The sequence below is a fragment of the Arachis stenosperma genome, chromosome 6 (assembly GCF_014773155.1).
Source record: "Arachis stenosperma cultivar V10309 chromosome 6, arast.V10309.gnm1.PFL2, whole genome shotgun sequence".
Taxonomy (NCBI): Eukaryota; Viridiplantae; Streptophyta; class Magnoliopsida; order Fabales; family Fabaceae; genus Arachis; species Arachis stenosperma.
The window spans coordinates 39,078,916-39,088,772 of record NC_080382.1 but is presented as its reverse complement, the minus strand read 5'-3'; positions in this window follow the sequence as shown (position 1 = coordinate 39,088,772).

The window sequence follows — 9,857 nt, the reverse complement described above, 5'->3', positions numbered from 1 at the left end:
CATATGTGTGGATTGAGCTCAATGGAAAAGAGACTCAAAAGGCAAGCCGGTTCAATTGAGAATACTGGACCTTAAGCCTGTGGCTAGAGGATGGTTGGAGTTCATCTAACGCTCCATCATCCCCACTAGCAACCGATCTGAAGTAATTGTGGATCGGGCCATCATGATCCATAGCATCATGATTGGAGAGGAAGTAGAAGTTCATGAAGTCATCTCTCTAGAACTCTACAAAGTAGCCGAAAAGCCCTCCACCTTGGCAAGGCAAGCTTTTCCTCATCTCATTTGCCATCTATGCAACTTTGCTGGTGTTGTCATAGAAGGAGACATCCTCATTGAAGAGGACAAGCCCATCACTAAGAAGAGGATGGAGCAAACAAGAGAGCCCATTCATGGATCTCAAGAGACGCATGAGGAAGCTCATCATCAAGAAATTCCTAAGATGCCTCAAAGGATGAATTTTCCTCCAAAAAACTATCGGGAACAACTCAACACTTCTCTAGAAGGATTGAGGCATAACATGACCCAATTAAAGGTGGAACACCAAGAGCACTCCATCATTCTCAATGAGATTAGAGAAGATCAAAGAGCTATGAGGGAGGAGCAACAAAGGCAAGGAAGAGACATAGAGGAGCTCAAGAACACCATTGGTTCTTCAAGAAGAAGGCGCCACCCTCACTAAGGTGGACTCATTCCTTAACTTCCTTGTTCTTATCTCTCTATTTTTCGGTTTTATGCTTTATGTTTGTCTATGTTTTGAGTCTTTACTACATGATCATTAGTATTTAGTAACTATGTCTTAAGGCTATGAATAATTCCATGAATCCTTCACCTTTCTTAAATGAAAATTTTTTTTAATACAAAAGAACAAGAAGTACATGAGTTTCGAATTCATCCTTGAATTTAGTTTAATTATATTGATGTGGTGACAATACTTTTTGTTTTCTGAATGAATACTTGAACAGTGCATATTTTTTATCTTGTTGTTTATGAATGTTAAAATTGTTGGCTCTTGAAAGAATGATGAAAAAGAGAAATGTTATTGATGATCTGAAAAATTATAAGATTGATTCTTGAAGCAAGAAAAAGCAGTAAAAAAAAAGAAAAAAGAGAAAAAAATGGCGAAAATAAAAAAAGTAAGAAAGAGAAAAAGCAAGCAAAAAAAGACAATAGCCCTTAAAACCAAAAGTCAAGGGTAAAAAGGATCCAAGGCTTTGAGCAACAATGGATAGGAGGGCCTAAAGGAATAAAATCCTGGCCTAAGCGGCTGAATCAAGCTGTCCCTAACCATGTGCTTGTGGCATGCAGGTCCAAGTGAAAAGCTTGAAACTGAGTGGTTAAAGTCGTGATCCATAGCAAAAAGAGTGTGCTTAAGAACCCTGGACACCTCTAACTGGGGACTTTAGCAAAACTGAGTCACAATCTGAAAAGGTTCACCCAGTCATGTGTCTGTGGCATTTATCTATCCGGTGGTAATACTAGAAAACAAAGTGCTTAGGTCCACGGCCAAGACTCATAAAAGTAGCTGTGTTCAAGAATCAACATACTTAACTAGGAGAATCAATAACACTATCTGAACTCTAAGTTCCTATGAATGCCAATCATTCTAAACTTCTAAGGATAAAGTGAGATGCCAAAACTGTTCAGAAGCAAAAAGCTACAAGTCCCGCTCATCTAATTAGAACTAATATTCATTGATATTTTGGGATTTATAGTATATTCTCTTCTTTTTATCCTATTTGATTTTCAGTTGCTTGGGGACAAGCAACAATTTAAGTTTGGTGTTGTGATGAGCGGATAATTTATACGCTTTTTCGCATTGTTTTTAGGTAGTTTTTAGTAGGATCTAGCTACTTTTAGGGATCTTTTTATTAATTTTTATGCAAAATTCACATTTCTGGACTTTACTATGAGTTTGTGTGTTTTTCTGTGATTTCAGGTATTTTCTGGCTGAAATTAAGGGACCTGAGCAAAAATCTGATAGGAGGCTGAAAAAGGACTACAGATGCTGTTGGATTTTGACCTCCCTGCACTCAAAATAGATTTTCTGGCGTTACCGAACTCCAAATAACGCGCTCTCAATTGCGTTGGAAGGTAGACATCCAGGGCTTTCCAGAAATATATAATAGTCCATACTTTATTTGGGTTTAGATGACGCAAACTGGCGTTCAACGCCAGCTCCATGCTGCATTCTGGAGTAAAACGCCAGAAACACGTCACAAACCAGAGTTAAACGCCAAAAACACGTTACAACTTGGCGTTTAACTCCAAGAGAAGCCTCTGCACGTGTAAAGCTAAAGCTCAGCCCAAGCACGCACCAAAGTGGGCCCCGAAAGTGGATTTCTGCACTTAGACTTATTTCTGTAAACCCTAGTAACTAGCTTAGTATAAATAGAACTTTTTACTATTGTATTTGGAGTCTTTGGATTAATCTTTGATCAGTTGTATGCGATCTTAGACCTTCATGGGGGCTGGCCATTCAGCCATGCCTAGACCATTATCACTTATGTATTTTCAATGATGGAGTTTCTACACACCATAGATTAAGGTGTGGAGCTCTGCTGTACCTCGAGTATTAATGCAAAGTACTATTATTCTTCTATTCAATTCATGCTTATTCTTATTCTAAGATATCCATTCGCACCCAAGAACCTGATGAATGTGATGATTATGTGACGCTCATCACCATTCTCACTTATGAACGTGTGCATGACAACCACTTTCGTTCTACATGCAAATAAGCTTGAATGAATATCTCTTAGATTCCTTAATCAGAATCTTTGTGGTATAAGCTAGAATCCATTGGCAGCATTCTTGAGAATCAGGAAAGTCTAAACCTTGTCTGTGGTATTTCGAGTAGGATTCAGGGATTGAATGACAGTGACGAGCTTCAAACTTGCGATTGTAGGGCGTGGTGACAGACGCAAAAGGATAGTAAATCCTATTCCTGCATGATCGAGAACCGACAGATGATTAGCCGTGCGGTGACAGCGCACCTGGACCATTTTCACTGAGAGGACGGACGGTAGCCATTGACAACGGTGATCCCCCAACATATAGCTTGCCATGGAAAGGAGTAAGAATGAGTGAATGAAAGTAGTAGGAAAGCAGAGATTCTGAAGGAACATAGTATCTTCATGTGCTTATCTGAAATTCACACCAATGAATTACATAAGTATCTGATGAGCGGATATTTTATACGCTTTTTGGGGGTATTTTCATGTAGTTTTCAGTATATTTAGTTAGTTTTTAGTATATTTCTATTAGTTTTTAGGCAAAATTCAAATTTCTAGACTTTACTATGAGTTTTTGTGCTTTTCTGTGATTTCAGGTATTTTCTGGCTGAAATTGAGGGATCTGAGAAAAAATCTGATTTAGGCTGAAAAAGGACTGCTGATGCTGTTGGATCCTGACCTCCCTGCACTTAGAATAGCTTTTTTGAAGCTACAGGGGTCCAATTGGCTAGCTCTCAATTTGGTTGGAAAGTAGACATCCAGGGCTTTCCAGCAATATATAATAGTCCATACTTTGCTCGAATATAGATGATGTAAACTGGCGTTTAACGCAAGTTCCATGTTCCATTCTGGCGTAAAACGCCAGAAACACGTTACAAGTTGGAGTAAAATGCTAGAAACAGGTTACAACCTGGCGTTTAACTCCAGAAACAGCCTAGGCACGTGGAAAGCTCAAGTCTCAGCCCCAGCACACACCAAGTGGGCCCTGGAAGTGAATTTCTGCACTATCTATCTTAGTTTACTCATTTTCTATAAACCTAGGTTACTAGTTTAGTATTTAAACAACTTTTAGAGGTTTATTTCGCACCTCATGACATTTTAGATCTGAACTTTTTATCTTTGACAGCATGAGTCTCTAAACTCCATTGTTGGGGGTGAGGAGCTCTGCTGTGTCTCAATGAATTAATGCAAAATTATTTCTGTTTTCTATTCAAACACACTTGTTTCTATCTATGATATTCATTCGCACTTCAATATGAAGAAGGTGATGATCCGTGACACTCATCACCATTCTCAACCTAGGAACACATGCCTGACAACCACCTCCATTCTACCTTCGATTGAATGAGTATCTCTTGGATTCCTTAATCAGAATCTTCGTGGTATAAGCTAGAATCCATTGGCAGCATTCTTGAGAATCCGGAAAGTCTAAACCTTGTCTGTGGTATTCCGAGTAGGATTCAGGGATTGAATGACTGTGACGAGCTTCAAACTCACAAGGGTTGGGCATAGTGACAGACGCAAAAGGATCAATGGATCCTATTCTAGCATGAGTGAGAACCGACAGATGATTAGCCGTGCGGTGACAGCGCACCTGGACCATTTTCACTAAGAGGATGGATGGTCGCCATTGACAACGATGATTCACCAACAAACAGCTTGCCATCGGAGGAACCTTGCGTGCGTGAAGAAGAAGACAGGGGGAAAGCAGAGATTCAGAAGACAAAGCATCTCCAAAACTCCAACATATTCTCCATTACTGCATAACAAGTATTATTTAATCCATCCTTTTTATTTACTACCAATCAAAACTGGGAATTATTATTATTCTGACTAAGAGTTACAAGATAACCATAGCTTACTTCAAGCTAACAATCTCCGTGGGATTCGACCCTTACTCACGTAAGGTATTACTTGGACGACCCAGTGCACTTGTTGGTTAGTGGTACGAGTTGTGAAAAGTGTGATTTACAATTCGTGCACCAAGTTTTTGGCGCCGTTGCCGGGGATTGTTTGAGTTTGAACAACTGACGGTGAATCTTGTTGCATAGATTAGGAAAATTTTGTCTTTTGGGTCAGAGTCTTTTATTTTCTTTTCAAAATTTTTTCAAAAATATTATTTTTCTTTATTAATTTTTAGTTTTTCTGTGAGTTTAGTGTCATGTTTTAAGTTTGGTGTTTTCTTGTTAATTTTCTTTTAGTTTTCGAAAATTTGCTTTGGTTTTCTAAAAATTTTAAGTTTGGTGTTCTTGTTGTGTTCTTGAGTCCTTTGAGTCTTTGAATTTTTGTTCTTCGTGTTCTTGTGAATCTTCAAAGTGTTCTTGAGTCTTTCTTGTGTTTTGATCTTAAAATTTTTAAGTTTGGTGTTCCTTGGTGTTTTTCCTCCAAATTTTCGAAAATAAGGAGTATTAGATTTAAAAATTTTAAGTCTTGTATCTTTTTATTGCTTTTCTCTTTCCTCATTTAAAATTCAAAAATAAAAAATATCTTTTCCTCTTTCCACTCATAATTTTCGAAAAATTTTGCATTAAATTAGTCGTGAATTTTAAAAAACATATCTTTTTCAAAACTTCCTAACCACTCTTTCTCTCTATTTTTTCGAAAATCTTCAGCCATTTTTCAATTATTTTATTTTATATTAATTTATTTTATTTTCGAAAATATATATATATATATATATATAAATAAATAAATAAAAGAATATTTTTTATAATACTATTTGAATCTCTAACCCATATCATCTCCCTTACTCCATCATGGACCTAAGTGGAAATGAACAGTCCAGAAAGACTCTGGGGTCATATGCTAACCCCACTACTGCTTCATTTGGGAGTAGTATCTGTATACCCTCCATCGGAGTCAATAGTTTTGAGTTGAATCATCAGCTCATTATCATGGTGCAGCAAAGTTGCCAGTATTCCGGTCTTCCACAGGAAGAACCTACAGAGTTTCTGGCACAGTTTTTATAAATTGCTGACACAGTACATGATAAGGAAGTAGATCAGGATGTCTACAGATTATTACTGTTTCCATTTGCTGTAAAAGACCAAGCTCAGAGGTGGTTAAATAACCAACCTAAGGCTAGCATAAGGACATGGAAACAGCTGTCAGAAAAATTCCTGAATCAATATTTCCCTCCAAAACAGATGACACAGCTAAGGCTGGACATCCAAGGCTTTAAACAAGGAGATAATGAATCTCTTTATGATGCCTGGGAGAGATACAGAGAGATAATGCTAAGGAAATGCCCTCTGAAATGTTTTCAGAGTGGGTGCAGTTAGACATCTTCTACTATGGGCTTACAGAAAAGGCTCAGATATCTCTAGACCACTCAGCTGGTGGATCTATACACATGAGAAAGACAATTGAAGAGGCTCAAGAGCTTATTGATACAGTTTCTAGAAATCAGCATCTGTACTTAAGTAGAGAGTCCTTCATGAAAGAAAAGGCTAAGGCAGTATCCACTAAACTTAGTCCTCTAGAACAGGTTACTGAAATCAATCAGCAATTATGTTATCTGACAGAACAGTTGGCAGAATTTAAAGAGATGTTACAAGACACTAAGAATGATAACAAGAACATGGAAGTACAGCTGAAGCAAACAAAATAGCAGTTATCAAAACAGATAACAGAAGAATGCCAAGCAGTTCAATTAAGAAGTGGGAAGACAATAAATACCTCACTTCAAAGCAGCAGGAAGCCAAGAAATGAACAAACTGCTACCCAAAACCCCTCTGAGGACAGTAAGAGCCCAAAGAGGAATAATTCTGGCATTCAAACGCCAGAAAAGGGTGGAGAACTGGTGTTGAATGCCCAACCCATGCTCAGTTCTGGCGTTCAAATGCCAGAAACAGGCAAGGAATTGGCGTTGAACGCCCAAGGGAAGCTCAGTTCTGGCGTTCAGACGCCAGAAATAGGTAAGGAGTTGGCGTCCAACGCCAATCCAGCTTCTAACCTTGGCATTCAAATGCCAGCGAGGGATCAGACACATACAAGTGCTGATAGCAACCCCTCTAAAAAGGCTTCTCCAACCACCTCTGTAGGAAATAAACCCGCAGCGACTAAGATTAAGGAATACAAAGCCAAAATGCCTTATCCTCAGAAAGTCCGCCAAGCAGAACAGGATAAGCAATTTGTCAGCTTTGCAGACTATCTCAGGACTCTTGAAATAAAGATTCCGTTTGCAGAGGCACTTGAGCAAATACCCTCTTATGCTATGTTCATGAAAGAGATCTTAAGTCATAAGAAGGATTGGAGAGAAATTGAAAAAGTTTACCTCACTGAAGAATGCAGTGCAGTCATTCTGAAAAGCTTACCAGAAAAGCTTAAGGATCCTGGAAGCTTTATGATACCATGCACATTAGAGGGCACTTGTACCAAGACAGCTCTATGTGATCTTGGGACAAGTATCAACCTAGTACCTGCATCCACTATCAGAAAGCTTGGCATGGCAGAAGAAGTCAAACCAACTAGGATCTGTCTTCAACTTGCTGATGGCTCCATTAAATACCCATCAGGCATGATTGAGGATGTGATTGTCACAGTTGGGCCATTTGCATTCCCCACTGATTTTGTAGTGCTGGAGATGGAGGAGCACAAGAGTGCAACTCTCATCCTAGGAAGACCTTTCCTAGCAACTGGACGAACCCTCATTGATGTCGAAAAAGGGAAATTGACCCTGAGAGTCAATGAGGATGAGTTCAGGCTGAATGCTGTTGAAGCAATGAAGCATCCAGACACATCAAATGACTGCATGAACGTTGATATTATTGACTCCCTGGTAGAGGAGATCAATATGGCTAAGAGTCTCGAGTTAGAGCTAGAGAATATCTTTAAAGATGTTCAGCCTGATCTGGAGGAATCAGAGAGAGTAATAGAACCTCTAAAAACCCCTCAGAAAGAGGAGAAACCTCATAAACCCGAGCTCAAACCATTGCCACCATCCCTGAAATATGCATTGCTGGGAGAAGGTGACACTTTTCCTGTAATCATAAGCTCTGCCTTAAAACCACAGGAAGAGGAAGCACTGATTCAAGTGCTAAGGACACACAAGACAGCTCTTGGGTGGTCCATAAGTGATCTTAAGGGCATTAGCCCAGCCAGATCTATGCACAAGATCCTATTGGAGGATAATGCTAAGCCAGTGGTTCAACCACAGAGGCGGCTAAATCCATCCATGAAGGAAGTGGTGCAGAAAGAGGTCACTAAACTGCTAGAGGCATGGATTATTTATCCCATTTCTGATAGCCCCTGGGTGAGCCCTGTCCAAGTTGTCCCCAAGAAGGGAGGCATGACAGTGGTTCATAATGAAAAAATGAACTGGTTCCTACAAGAATAGTTACATGGTGGCGCATGTGTATTGACTACAGAAGACTCAATACAGCCACCAGAAAGGATCATTTTCCTTTACCATTCATAGAGTAGATGCTAGAAAGACTTGCAGGTCATGATTACTACTGCTTTCTGGATGGTTATTCAGGTTATAACCAAATTGCAGTAGATCCCCAGGATCAAGAGAAAACAGCATTCACATGTCCATCTGGAGTGTTCGCCTACAGAAGGATGCCATTTTGCCTGTGTAATGCACTTGCAACCTTTCAGAGATGCATGCTCTCTATTTTCTCTGATATGGTGGAAAAATTTCTGGAAGTCTTCATCGATGACTTCTCAGTATATAGAGACTCATTCAGCTCCTGTCTTGATCATCTAACACTTGTTCTGAAAAGGTGCCAAGAGATTAATCTAGTTTTAAACTGGGAAAATGTTACTTTATGGTGACTGAAGGAATTGTCCTCGGGCACAAAATTTCAAACAAGGGAATAGAAGTGGATCAAGCTAAGGTAAAGGTAATTGAAAAATTACCACCACCTGCCAATGTTAAGGCAATCAGAAGCTTTCTGGGGCACGCAGGATTCTATAGGAGGTTTATTAAGGATTTTTTGAAAATTGCCAAACCTCTAAGTAACCTGCTAGCTGCTGACACGCCATTCATATTTGACACTGAGTATCTGCAGGCGTTTGAGACCCTAAAAGCTAAGCTGTTCACAGCACCAGTTATTTTTGCGCCAAACTGGGCATTACCATTCGAACTAATGTGTGATGCCAGTGACCATGCCATTGGTGCAGTATTGGGACAGAGGCATGACAAACTTCTGCATGTCATTTCCTATGCTAGCCGTGTTCTAAATGATGCACATAAGAATTACACAACCACAGAAAAGGAATTACTTGCAGTGGTTTATGCCATTGACAAGTTCAGGTCCTATTTGGTGGGATCAAAGGTGATTGTGTACACTGACCATGCTGCTCTTAAATATCTACTCACAAAGCAGGATTCAAAACCCAGACTCATAAGGTGGGTGTTGCTTCTGCAAGAGTTTGATATAGAAATAAGAGACAGGAAAGGGACAAAAAATCAAGTAGCAGATCTTCTGTCCCAGATAGTACCAGTAGAAGGGGCATCCCTCCCCATCACTGAGATATCTGAAACCTTTTCGGATGAGCAACTCTTTGCCATTCAGGAAGTACCATGGTTTGTAGACATTGCCAACTATAAAGTTGCAAGGTTTATACCCAAGGAGTACAGCAGAGTGCAAACGAAAAATTAATTTCTGATGCAAAGTACTACTTGTGGGATGAACCATATCTCTTTAAGAGATGCGCAGATGGAATAATCCGTAGATGTGTGTCTAGAGAAGAAGCACAGAAGATCCTTTGGCATTGCCATGGATCACAATATGGAGGACATTTCGGAAGTGAGCGAACAGCCACAAAAGTCCTCCAATGTGGCTTTTATTAGCCTACTCTCTATAAGGACTCCCGAGAGTTTGTACGGAACTGTGATAGTTACCAGAGAGCTGGTAATCTGCCTCATGGTTACGCCATGCTTCTGCAAGGGATCTTAGAGATTGAGCTGTTTGATGTATAGGGTATCGACTTCATGGGACCTTTCCCACCTTCATACTCAAACACTTATATTCTGGTGGCAGTGGATTACGTATCCAAATGGGTAGAAGCAATTACAACACCCACTAATGATACTAAGACAGTGCTAAAGTTCCTCCAGAAATACATCTTCAGTAGATTTGGTGTCCCAAGAGCACTAATCAGTGATGGAGGCACTCA